This window comes from Macrotis lagotis, chromosome 4, assembly GCF_037893015.1.
Source record: "Macrotis lagotis isolate mMagLag1 chromosome 4, bilby.v1.9.chrom.fasta, whole genome shotgun sequence".
Taxonomy (NCBI): domain Eukaryota; kingdom Metazoa; phylum Chordata; class Mammalia; order Peramelemorphia; family Peramelidae; genus Macrotis; species Macrotis lagotis.
Genome location: NC_133661.1, coordinates 253,211,793 through 253,225,486, shown reverse-complemented (window position 1 = coordinate 253,225,486; position 13,694 = coordinate 253,211,793). Strand labels below are relative to the sequence as shown.

The following is a 13,694-nucleotide window of genomic DNA, read 5'->3' as shown; positions in this document are numbered from 1 at the left end:
TTCTTAAGTGTCTTTTTTTTTTAGTTTAAATAACCAAATTGAGCTGTGACTAGACTGTAGGCCACAAGAACTCTTTGTCTTGCAGCCATCCATCTGATTGTATGCCAAAGAATGTAGCAGTAACAGGAAAACCAAGTAGAAAGCAGGAGACTTCTAGAGCCAACATCACCCTCCCCACTCAGTGAGAACAAAGGTATTAAGAGAACTAAGGGGAGCAAAGAGTCAGATTCATTCTACCAGTTTCCTCAGTGAATGCACAGGAATTGGACCCCAGGGCTCATGCCAGATGCTGAACCAGAAATGAAAGAGGTGGTAAGAGGAAGAAAAGGGCCTTCAATATAAAAACAATTTAATTTCAATCCAAGCAGCTTTTAAACAGGATACTGGACTAGGTTTGAGGGAATCCAAAGACAAAAAAAATGGCATTCCTTTTCCCAAAGAATTTGCATTCTTATTTGGGGTGGAGGTAGGGAGTAAGGGGGAATAGGTAGAATCCTTCCCATGGAGGAAATAAATGTAAAGTCCTTTAGAGAATGAGAGAACACTGTGGAAAAGGGATAGGGTGTTATAAAAACTTCTTAGAAGATTCCAAAGTCTTTGAATGGAAAAAAACAAACAATTCTTTTCTTCTTCCACTATCAGTTGTCCAGAGTCGAAAGGCAGGGCAGCTAGGTGGCGAAGTGAATAGAGTGAGGAGTACCTGAGTTCACCTCAGACACTTAATAATTACCTAGCTGTGTAACCTTGATCAAGTCACTTAACCCCACTGCCTTGCCAAAAAAAAAAAAAAAAAGCAGCAAAGAGTCAAAGGATTGTTGAGATGATGAAATGAGATAACATGCAAAGTGTTTTGCAAAGAAGCCCTAAAAGCACTACATATATGCTTTTATTATTGTTTTTTTAATTGAAGCTCCTACCTCCAAAGTTGGTTCCAAATGGAACTTCCCTGTCTTTTTTTGGTAATGAAATTGCTCTCCTTGGGCATGAAGGAATTCCTCCAAGGACCCTGTTGAATCTCCTAGATGGAATTCTTAACCTAAAAGGGTCTATGGATTCCCAGGATCCATATACCTGGGGGGGGGGTGGAAATTACATCAATTTTCACTAAGCATTAACTGAAATTTAGCATTTCTTTCAATTATGGATGTAAACAACAGATATGATTCTGAGAAGAGGTTCACATCTCATTTAATCCTCACAACTCTGAAATGGGGGCAGCTAGGTGGCACAATGGATAGAGTGCTGGCTTTGGTGTCAGGAAGAACTTGAGTTCAAATACCACCTCAGACAATTCCTAGTTATGTGATCCTAGGAAAGTTACTTAACCCTGACTGCCTCAAAAAAATAAATAGATAAAAAGCATAACAACTCTGGAATGTGGGTGCTTTGTTTTACAATTGAGGAAACTGAGGCAAGCAGAGGTTAAGTGACATCCTAGAATCACCATTAGTAAGTGTCTGAGGCTTAATTTGTACTTAGGTCTTCCTGAATTGAGTCTGGCACTCTAGCTATTTCATCACCTAGCTTCCTGAAACATGAGAAAAGGTTAAAAATACTTGTCTAAGAGGCACCCTTCAAATACTTTCAAGAGTATTTAAACTCTGGGCTAATTTCTGATTCTACTATTAAGTAGTGAGGAGATCTTGGACAAGTCTCTTGGAAAACAAGTTACAAGTTTTCTCATCTCTAAAGTAGATGAATTAGACTAAATGATAATATTAATGCCATAAGCACACACAGATTAATGATGCACTTTTCTCATGATGGTCCTGTAAACAAGAGACTTGACTGTGATCACTCAGCCAGTGTCAGAGCAAGAACCGAAACTCTAGGTCTCCTTACCTAGTTCAGTGCATTTTCCAATAGACTAGATTGTCTAGGATATCTCTAAGGTTTCTTACCACTCAAAAAGTCTTTGATTACCTTCATCTTTATATGTTCAAGTTGTAGTTTATTGACACAACAAAGATGGATGATCAGAGTTAGGAAGTTATTCAGTGCCCAATTAGACATGATAATAATGGTGTAGCATTTTCATGTTCCTGCCAGAATTTAAGACAAGGGACCAAAATATGGGTAGAATGCTGACCTACCTGAGAAATTAGAGTTGCTGAATGGTATATTCATAAAGAAATGGTAACACATGAGATTTGCTTGTTTGCAGACAATAGCTTCCAGAAAGGAGTTATTGCCCATTCTGCCCACCCTTCCCACAACTCCAGTCCCCAGACACCCACACTATTCACTGGGGAAGGGAGATGTGTGCAACATAGCTTATGAATGCCCTGCCATGCTGAAGGAGAGCCATCTGGGAAGAGTTGCCTTTGGCATATTCAGAGCTGCCACATGATTTTCCTCCTGCCTCAATACATCTTGGGTTCCCAGGAGTTCATCACCCATCAGAGTGAATGGAATGTGGGCATGTGAGAGCCTTAGCAATAACAGTTCCTCCCAACCCTATTCCCTCCACCCCAATATTCAGCTTCCCTCATTGAGGAGAGAAAGCCTCGGACTATATTGTTGCTGCATCCAGGTGAAAGACAGTCCAGAGAAGTTGAATCAGCCTGGATGTTGTCAATGGTGAATTCAGAATTAGTAGCCAGAAGGTCTGTATTGTTCTCCAAGATTCTAATTCCCTAGATCCTGTGATTCCCTCTCTTGGAAGAAGGAGCTCTCTCACAGCTGATCCTAAACCTGTTCCAGTGAAGAGATAGCCAAACAGTTCTCTCCTTCTATTGTGTCCACTCTAAGAGAAAACACAATGACACATTAGCCTCAAGGCTCAGGAGTTGGATGGTACATGGAATGGCAGCAGCATAGGCTTCATGAGGGGGAAGCTCCTGAAACCTGCATTTACTCCCCCCTGACTAGCCTATTCCCTCTTTCTCCTGCACATGTGACTCCAAAGTCCCTTGCTGTATTTTCCCCAGCCCTAATTTTCTGAACAGCCAAATACAAATCCAACTCCTCTGAGCCAAAAAGCACAGCTGTATGTTGGCAGCAGCTGATCTCAACTCCCAAACAGATCCTGCCAGTTGTTTTGGAGAGAAAGGCTTGTAGGAGGAGGTGGGTGGAGGAGGGGAAGAGATATGAGGTGGGGGAATCTATTTAAAGAGATAACCCATGACCTATTTTCCTCCCTCTCTCATCTCAGGAGAGACTTTCTCCTTGAATTTGTCATGGTGTAGTAGCTACTGGAAGGAGGGCGATAGGATTTTCAGTCTGTTTGACATCATAGGAATAGAGATGTAGAGCTTTAAGAGGTCATCACGTCTATTCCCTTCATTTTACAAATGAGGAAAGACTCATAGATTTAGTGACTTGCCCAGGGTCCCCCAGCTTGTATCTAAATAGCAGTCTTTGATCCCAAGTCTTCCTGACTACAAGTCCTGTGCAAAAATAAATAAACAAATGTTGCTCACAAACAAAAACTGTTGTTTTAAAAGACAAATGTGTTTCTACCTCACTCATAAGGAGCACCTGCCTTTGGGGAAGGGGGAAGCCTTTGTAAAAATAAATAAGTAAAAAGCTGGAGAACATAAGGATTCAGTCTACGTTTTTCAACATCAAGGTAGTTTTAAGAAGGAAAAATAGAAAATCAGGCAATATAACTGCCACCTTCAGTGAAGACAGGAATGTAAGTTACAGTGGCGCACTAAGGAGAATATAAAACAGTGATCTCAAATGGAAGGGCAGGAGCAATGGAAGGCTTCTAGGTGTAAGTAAAAGCACAGCAAACCATAAGAAAAAAGCTAAGAGATGAAGCAGCTGCCAATATTAAGATAAAGTAGGATAAAGGAAAAACTGCTTGGCATTGCAACTGAAGACTAAGGAACTGGAAGGGGCTGTAAAAACCATCTCCCTCGTGGAGATCAGGTCAGCTCTCATGAATTCAACTATCAGTTCTATGCAGATGATTCCCAAGGCTACACAGTCAGCTCTCATCTCTCTTCTAAGCTCCAGTCTTACATTTCCAGTTACCTCCTGTAGCTCTCCCTGGATGGGCCCTAAACATCTCAAACCAGGGCTCACTATCCTAAACCCACCTCTCCACTAGATTTCCTGTTTTTGACAAGATCTCTTCCAATTATCTGAGTTTCTTAGATGAAGGAGTAATATTTTACTCTATTCTCTCACTCACAGTGGATGTCTTTTTTTTGTTTTGTTTTAGCAAGGCAATGGGGTTATGTGACTTGCCCAAGTAAATATTAAGCTATTAAGTATCTTGAGGTCAGATTTGAACCAGATCCCCTGACTCCAAGGCTGGTGCTCTAGCTGCCTCCAAAATTTGAAGCCCTTTCTTTTTTTTTTACTTTTTTTTTGCCAAGCAATGGGGTTTAGTGACTTGGCCAAGGTTATAACAGCTAGATAATTATGTGAGGCCAAATTTGAATTCAGGTCCTACTCTAGGGCCAGTGTTCTATCTACTGTGTCACATCGCTGTGCCTGTGTGGTTATCCAGTTAGTCTCAGGAAGACCTGAGTTCAAATGTGACTCATATTAGTTATGTGACCTTGGGTAAGTCTTTTAACTTCTAACCTCTATTTGCTTCAATTTCCTCATTTGGAATAATAGAACCCACCTTCCAAGATTGTTATGAGGATCAAGAAACATATTTGTAAATTGCTTAGCACATAGTAGGTACCATATAAATATTATTAACTATTATAAGCATATACAAGATCCATAAAAATATAGGAGCAAAGTAGGGAAATTTGCTATTGACTTTGGGAAGGAGGAAAAATAGAAAAGGACATCTGCAGAAGATAGGACTTAAATTGTATCTTAAAAGAAACAGGGATTGCATAGGTAGAAGCGAGAAAGGAGAACATTCCAGGCTTGAAGGATGGTCAGCAGAGAGTTAGTAAATAGAGTATCATGTGTGAGAAATATTAAATTAAATTAGTGTGTTGAGTGAAGGTCACATAATATGGGAATAATGTCGAAGAGAACAGATAGAGAAGAGACTACACTGTGAAAAATTTTACATGACAACAGAAGAATTCATATTTGTTTTGTTCTTAAAGTTGCTGGAAAAGACTTTTAGGCAGCAAGGAGATCAAATCAGACAACACTTAAAGAAATTAATTCAAACTGTTCATTGGAAGAACAAATACTGAAGCTGAAGTGTAAATACTCTGACCACATAATGAGAAAACACCCTGATGTGGGATAAGTTTGAAGTCAAAAGGAGAAAGAGACAGCAGAGGATGAGGTGGATAGATAGTGTCATGGAAGCAACACACATGGCCTTGGACAGACTTGGAAGAGAGTGGAAGATGGATAGGTCTGGAATGCTTTGATACAAGGGGTCACAAAAATTCTGATGCAGCTAAACAACAACAAATACAATAAAAAAGAGCTATTGAAAAATGATAACTCTGGCAGCTGTATAAAGAATAAATTGGAGTGAGAAGAAATTTGAATTCAGGAGATGAATTAGGAGACTTGCATTATTAGGGAGAAGATATATGCATCTATATATCTGTCTATCTAGATATACACATATATGTAAATATATAAATATAAAATGCATATGCATCCTCTTAGAATGCAAAGAAAGGCAAATGATGGGCTACGTAGGGTGAGTGAAAGTGAGGAGTCAAAGATGGCACTGAAGAGACTGGAAGGATGATGCCTTTAACAGTAATAGGAAAGTTTAGAGGAGGGGTTGGATAATTTTGGGAAAAAAGAAATAAATTTACTTTTAGCATACCAAGTTTGAGATGCCTGTGGGACATCTAATATGAAATGTCCAATAGGCAATTTGTGATGCAGACTGAAGCTCAGAGCAAGGTGAGTGTTGGGTAAAAAGATCTGAGAGTCATCAGTATGTAGTTGATGATAATAGAATGCATGGGATGATAAGATTACCAGAGAATAGAGTGGAGAGAGAAAAAAAGAAAAAAATCGAGAATGGAATGGGGGGGGGGGGGTGTCTGGAGCATGGATGAAAATCCAGCAATGAAGACTAAGAAGGAATGGTTAGATGGGTAGAGAGAGAGAATAGAGAGCAGTCTTTATAGAAAACTCAGAGAAAAGGGAATATTCAGGAGAAGAGGTTGGTCAGCATTGTTAACTGCACCTGATAGATAAAACAAGAAAAGATAGGTAAAGTAGAAAGAGAAAAAGAGGGAAAAAAATCAAGAATGAACACGGTGGGGGGGGGGCGTGGGCGGTGGGGTCCAGAACATGAATGAAACTCAATCCAGAATGGAGCCGGGGGGGGGGGGGGGGGGTTGTCTGGAACAAGGATGAAAATCCAGCAATGAAGACTGAGAAGGAATAAGATGAGTAGAGAAAGAATAGAGAGCAGGCTTTATGAAAACCAGAGAAAAGGGAATATTCAGAAGAGGTTGGTCAATATTGTGAACTCTGTACCTGACAGATCAAACGGGATGAGGATGGAGAAAAGACCCTTAGACTTGACCATTAAGATATTACTGATAACTGTGGAAAGAGCATTTTGAATAGTAATGGTGTAAGAAGCTAGATTCCATAGGATTTAGAAAAGAATTTGGCAAGAAATAGACTCTTTTTCAAGAGGGGAAGGGATTTAAATGAGGAATAAAGCTAGGGGGAATTGTAGGATCTACTTAAGGGTCGGGGAACTTGGGGTCTCTGTAGGCTTCAGGGAAGGAACCAGTGGATAGGCAAAGATTGAAGATTGTAAAGAAAATGTAATGGTGGGGGAAATTCTGTAGAAGAGGGGAAAGGGATGAGATCAGGTGAATGTATAGAAAGGCTGTCTTTGGGAGGAAAAGGGCCACATGTTCAGAAGAGATTAAAGGCATAGGAGATAAGGGGTGATATCAAGAGGTTGTGAAATGAGAATGAGAGAAGAGGTAACTGTCATCAAATGACTACAATTTTCCTAGGGAAGTATGAACTGAGAGAAAGAGTAGGATTAAAGAAATAAGCAGATGGGAAGTACTGAGTAAGATTTGAGTACAGAAGATGGGAATAGCCACATCATCTAACTGTATACATATAACAACCACTCTCATCCAGACCCTTATCAAGGCTCACCTGGATTATTTTAATATCCTCCTAATTAGCCTTCTGGTCCTCTGTCAAATTGACATTCTTAAAAGTATTAATCTGACCATATCACTCTCCTCAAGAAAACTCAGTGGTTTCCTATTGTCCTTGGAAGAAAACATGAATTCTTTTGTTTGGTATTTTAAAAGTTTTTCTTTATCTGGGAATATGTCACATACTCCTATTGAAATACAACCTCCTTACAGACTGTGACTGTGTCACTGTTGTCTATGTGTATGTCAAGTATATGACACACAGAAAGCACTTTAAAAGTACTCACTCAGCATTCCATTGCAAACAAATTATTTTATCTATTATAAATATCCAAATTAACCATAAAGAATATATGGGGGGGGCGGCTAGGTGGCACAGTGGATAGAGCACCAGCCCTTAAGTCAGGAGTACATGAGTTCAAATCCGGCCTCAGACATTTAATAATTATCTAGCTGTGTGACCTTGGGCAAGCCACTTAACCCCATTGCCTTGCAAAAATCTAAAAAAAAAGAACATATGAAGGAAGACACTCTGAAACCAGAGAAAGAATTGATAAATAGAAGTATATATAGAATAATTTTACATATATACATACATACACACATACACACACATATATACACCTATTTGTGGCTGATGGTGGTCATCTCTAGGGTGGGAGAGAAGATAAAAGAATTTGCATTATTATTTCATTATATATTTGAAAGTAATAGCAGTTTGAACATAGTAGATTTGCAGTTTTATGCACAATCATATTTTATTTTACTGTTATGGAAATGCTTTTATTCAATAAAATAAAACTGAATGAAAATATTTTTTTACAAAAGAAAAATATTTACATTTTTAAAAATACTTAGTAATTGATCTAGTACAGCTGCCTCATTTAACAAGAAGAACCTGAGAAAAAAAGGTAGGAAATTTTTATTAATCAGCAGAAACAGAATTGAAACCAAAACTGATTAGTGAGAGTTTGAGAATCATAAAAGGTTAAGGAATTCAATACTCTCCTTGAGGACTCAAGACCTACACTACAATTAAGTAATAAAATACAAATAGTATGTGACAGTATGGAAGAGTGAAATGAGAAAAAGCTCGGGACCAAGAAATCTAGGTTTAAATCCCAGTTCTAACACTTAACAGGGTGATCTTGGGTATGATACTTAACTTCCCTAAGCCTCAGTTTCCTCATCTGTACAATAAAAATGATAAACTACCCTGCAAGAAAAGTACTTTGCAAACTTTAAAGCATCTTCTTTATTTTTTTTTTTTGGTTGTAATTTGTGAGATGCTTGGAATATAGACAACACTTAAATGATCATTGATTGGGTCAAAAATGGGCATATTAGAATGTTTGGAGAATATTAGTCTTGCAGACAGAAGAACTGGAACTGAAGAAAAGAATTTCAGTAGAAATATTCTGAAACAAAGTTGCATCAGTCAAGAAAATAGTTCAGAGAAGTATAGGGTTGATCACCAGGTTTCCAATTTGAGAATTTAATGTTATTATACTGGAGGTCAAGATGAATGTTAATAAACTGACCAAAGGGTCTTCAAATATTCCATAATCTCCAAGAGAAATATTAAATGGATGCCCAATTGCTTTTAAATATTTGGACAAAGGGAATAGGAGCATGACTATGTGGGGCTGAAGGATATTGATATGGGTAGCTTGACCCTGCAGCAGAATCTTACTGCAATGCTCTCAACTCTCAGTGAAAACTATCTGTGCCATCTGTGGCATAGTATTGTACTCTAGGGACCAGAAATACCCTCCTTTCTAGTCTTCTTAAATAATGTGTTAATTCTCCTGTCCAAGAAACCAAAGTATGAAAATTTTGCTTACCCATCTACCCAGATCAGATTGTGTGTCTGTATAGGGAACAGCGAATTTTTCATTAGTATGGCTTATGTAACTAAACTGAATGTTGACAAATGGATCCCTGATACCTCTGGAGATCACTGGTATCATTGCAGAGGGTTCTCTTGGTACATAAATCAATATTTTTATCTGACTTGGAAGATGAAACAAAACCCATATCAATGACACAAACTGGGAAGGTTACTGAGCTGAGGACCATTGGCATAAGGTGTCTTATTTCCTTAAATTTCCTCAAAAGGAGATGATTAGAGGTGGCTAGGTGGTGCAGTGAATAGAGCACCGGCCTTGGAGTCAGGAGTACCTGGGTTCAAATCTGACCTCATACACTTGATAATTACCTAGCTGTGTGGCCTTGGGCAAGCCACTTAACCCCGTTTGCCTTGCAAAAATCTAAAAAAAAAAGAGAGATGATTAGACTAGATCATAAACTTTAGACTAGAAGAGAACTTAAATCATCCAATCCAATGCCCCCATTTGAGAGAAGAGGAAACTGAGGGTCAAAGACTTCCCTAAGGTCCCATAGTTCAAGAAGGGCAAAGCCTGGATTTAAAGTCCTCTGGTGGGGCACCTAGGTAGCGCAGTGGATAAAGCACCGGCCCTGGAGTCAGGAGTACCTGGGTTCAAATCCGGTCTCAGACACTTAATGATTACCTAGCTGTGTGGCCTTGGGCAAGCCACTTAACCCCATTTGCCTTGCAAAAACCTAAAAAAACCAAGCGTATCAAATGCAGTATCTATTCTTCTGCATCACATTGCCAGTTCTAAATTCTCCCTCTTCTGATCCTAATGCACTAGATTCTAAACCCCAAAATCTCCAGGGGCTAAAACCAGTGGGTACAACCAAAAGCAAAAAAAGTGTGGGGGAGGAGGGGAAGATATAAAGAATAATAAGAAAATGCAAAGTTCTTATTTGTATTTCAGTTAACATTGTTAAGCAATTTCTCCATGCAAAACTCCTGAACAAGTGAACAGAGTTCAAGAAATCATTTGAACAAGTTTAAAAATGGGGAATATCTGGCTTGACAGAAATTTCATATAAAAAGACCGAGGTTTTAGTTGATTATGTGCTCAGCATGAGACAGCAGTGTGATTATTATAAGACTACTACAATTCTGGGCTATCATTGATGAAAGAAACATGTAGCTCACAGGAATTAATGCCTCCTTTGTGCTCTATAACATATTGAGACTACTTCATCTAATTCATCATGTATGTGTGTGTGTGTGTCTGTATGTACTGTGACTATGAGGTCCAACTATGGATGTTTCATCATATTACCATCTAAACAGGTAAAGCAAGATGAGGGTATGGTTGATAGAGCACCGGACCTTGAGTCTGGAAAACCTAAACTCAAATCTTAGCTCAGCTACTTGCTGACTGCCATAGTTTCCTCATTTATAAATTGGGGGTGGTAATAATTGAAGCATCTAAAATGGTAATAATAATAATATAAAGATAAATTAAAGTAGTATTTGTAAATTGCTTTACCAAACTTTACTTTTGCTACTGTTGTTCAATCATATCTAACTCTTTATGCTTCCATTTGGGGGGTTTCTTGCCAAAGATACTAGAGTGACTTGCCACTTCCTCCTCCAACTCATTTTAGAGACAAGAAAACTAAGGCAAATGGAGTTGTGACTTGTCCACATATCTAGTAAGTTTCAGAGGACAGATTTCCAGCTTCCAGGACCTGCACTCTTTTCACTTCCACAGCTAGTTGCCCAATCTTTACTTGAATGCTAGTTATTATTATGGCAATTATGAGCAGTCTGCTTAAGGATACTTAGCCTGGAGGAAATAGGATAGTTGTGGAAGAAGGAAACTTTTAAAAATGCTAAAAACTTGACACTAAAGTATAGTAGACTTTTTCTCTGTTCCTCTAGAGGTTTATCAGTAGGTGGAAATGATTTAAAAAATCAACTTTTTCTCCATATACAAAGACAGAGACTGAATGCCACAGTGTATGATAGACAGGCCTTGGAGTCTGGTAGATCTGGCTCCAAGTCCTGACTCTGACACACTCTCTCAATGTGACAAGGAGAGGAAGTCAGTGACCCAGGGAATCTGAGACTTAAATACCCAAGGATTTTTCAATTTGTCCCATAGAACTAATAACAGAGAGGAACTTTGTAACATTGAGAACTGCCCAAAAGAAACATAGTTACCTCCAAACTTCAACAACTGGTCACTGGGGTTGGAAAGAAGGACAGCTGTGCTTCATTTGGGTGATGAAATTACCAAACTCTCTGATTCAGGGAGGTAAGAAAGGCTTAAACTAATTCACAGGTTGTATAAATGTTACTACAAAAAAAAAAGTTACTACAAAGCTACTACATAGAAGTTACTACAAAAAGTGCACAAATTCTTTGAAGAAGTAGCTAGATAGTGAATTTCAGTATTGCTATGAGCTAAAAGGAAAGAGAGATGAAGGAGCAGACTGATTAGCAGAAGTTAAAGGAAAGAAAGGCTAAAGTGAAGGCAGGAAACTACTGATTCCCTATGAGGGAATCAAGTTTAAGTACTTTAGCAAGGTAAGAAACAGTTGTGGGAGAAGGGCAAAGAGGATAGTCGAGTTAAAAAGTGTGAGTTTCCACGAAGGTAATAAGGTTAAACAAAAAGAGACCTTTAAAGGAGAATAGCAATTGTCAAGTTAAAAAGGGGGAAAAAGAGAAAGGGAAAAACACCTATGGATAGTGACTGGGCTTAGATCAATATAGATCCAGATGCATGGAACTGCGATCACATGGATTTAGCCTGGAGAAGGGAAGGGGTAAAGAAACTGGATAGCAGCTGGGTAGAGTCACAAAAAGAACCCCATAAGGAAGTGATAACTCCGTAAGTACATTTTCTGTGATGGGACAAACAAGGATGGTGCTATGATTTTCTACTGTACCTGTCACAGGGGTGTTCCTTAAGGAATGACCTAATGCCTAAGTAAGATATTATCCAGTGGGTATGTATAGTGTTTATTGTCTACAAAGCATGCTTGGCTGGTTGTGCCCATGTTACTGCCCTAAAGGTGAGACCTTAGTCAGACCCACCAAGCCAATACAGAGCAGTAATAGTACAGGAAAAGTCACATGATTTGTCCCCAACCAAAAAAATATCACAATATTTCTCTGTCCTTAGAACTTCCCTGCTACAACTGGAAGTGATTACTTGGAAAAGGTATGCCTGCCTTAATAGCTAACCTTAATCCTTTGTAAAGCTAGGATTTTGTGAATCAATTAATCTTTATTGAAGAAATTTACTGTATTTCAGTGAATGAATTGTCAATATCACATTAAAAAATTATAAACTAGTTAATATGATTTGAGGATGGAATGCTGGCATTTGGGGTTAGAAGTGAATTAATATCAAGAACTTCCTTCTCTAATATATCCCTACTTTACAGTAGGAGATAGCAGTAGATAACACTAACAACAGCAACAATAATGGATTTGTATAACTCTGAGACTTGCAAAGAATTTTACAAATGTTATCTCATTTGGTCCTTAATAGACCAACCAAAATAAGAGTGATAGTTTTGGGAAGCAGATTTACTTGTCTTCAGATGTCAGTCATGCCTTTTTCAAAGTCACAGCTGGAGCTGTGTCTGATTTGTAGGGCTGTCTTCTCAGAAAGCAAAAATGAGATCACTGAGCCAGAACACCAGAGCGCTCGTTCTTTTGGGGGACTTTTTGTTTGTTTGTTTTTTAGCAAGGGAGGTTTAGACAGCTACACTGCAGTGAGGTGGCAAGGATGGATAGGGTGGACACTTGCTGCCTTTGGGTTGCCTGGTCCGGAAAGTAGAGAACAAAAGCTTGTGAGGCTGCCATCCTGAGACCTCCTGCTTGCTATATTCTTTCTTCTACAACTAATGAGTCCTTGCCTTAGAAACATGATGGTTTGGCAACAATCAGAGCCAGGAAAAAAAAATTTTTTTCCCACATATATACTCTTTGCAGCTTTCTGGAGGAACCAATCCAATTGAAAATGACACTAACTCCTCTCTCAGGCTTCTTCAAGATTGCTTCGAGCTAATCATGGGATTGTATAATTATGATTATTAATCTTCTGTTTTCCCTTTTCATCCCTTATGCCTAAAGTCTTCGACGCTTCTCATTAAACATGGTAATCCCAGTAAAGTCAGTAAACTTTTAATAAGATATTTTTAAAGGTAAACTTAAAAAGTCTAGTCAGTATTAAACCTTCTGGAGTGAAGGTTTAGTCATATCTATTCAGGAGCAGGGATAGCTAAAAGCAAATATTTGTAAGAAAAATTTGGACTGAAAAATCAAGAATAGAGAGGCTGACATAGAGGGATAGCTCCCTCATACTCAGTATCAAGAGAGTCGTTAACTGCATGCCATTGTCAATGAGATGGCATGTATCTCACACAAAAGAGCTGGAAACTTGTGTGAAGATCATCCAAAACATCTACAAAGTTATATATCTGCAAATAGTTTTCATATAACTTTGGTCTTGCCATGGGCCATTGTGAATTCTGAGTTGAAAAATTTTTAAAGTCCTTCTCTATACAATAATAAATAGACCCAGAATAAGTATACTTCTAAATATGTAGGGATACTAATGCTGTTATTTGAAAATAATGTGACACATTCATATGCCTGACAAAGGCAATATCACAGATTCATCTCTTATCATTTGTGATCCCATAGGTCAAGTCAAGACAAAGCAACAAGTATTTATAAAGTACCTACTTTTTCCTTAGGCATTTGGAAGCAGTTAGGTGTTTCAGTGGATAGAGTGCTGGACCTGGAGTCACGAAGATCTGAGT

General features: G+C 38.6%; 1 protein-coding gene across 3 annotated transcripts in view; it reads left to right on the top strand.

Moving 5' to 3' along the window:
- Window positions 1-13,694, top strand: part of RGS6 (regulator of G protein signaling 6) — a 684,015-nt gene that overhangs the window by 654,391 nt on the left and 15,930 nt on the right. The gene's annotated exons all lie outside the window — the stretch shown is intronic.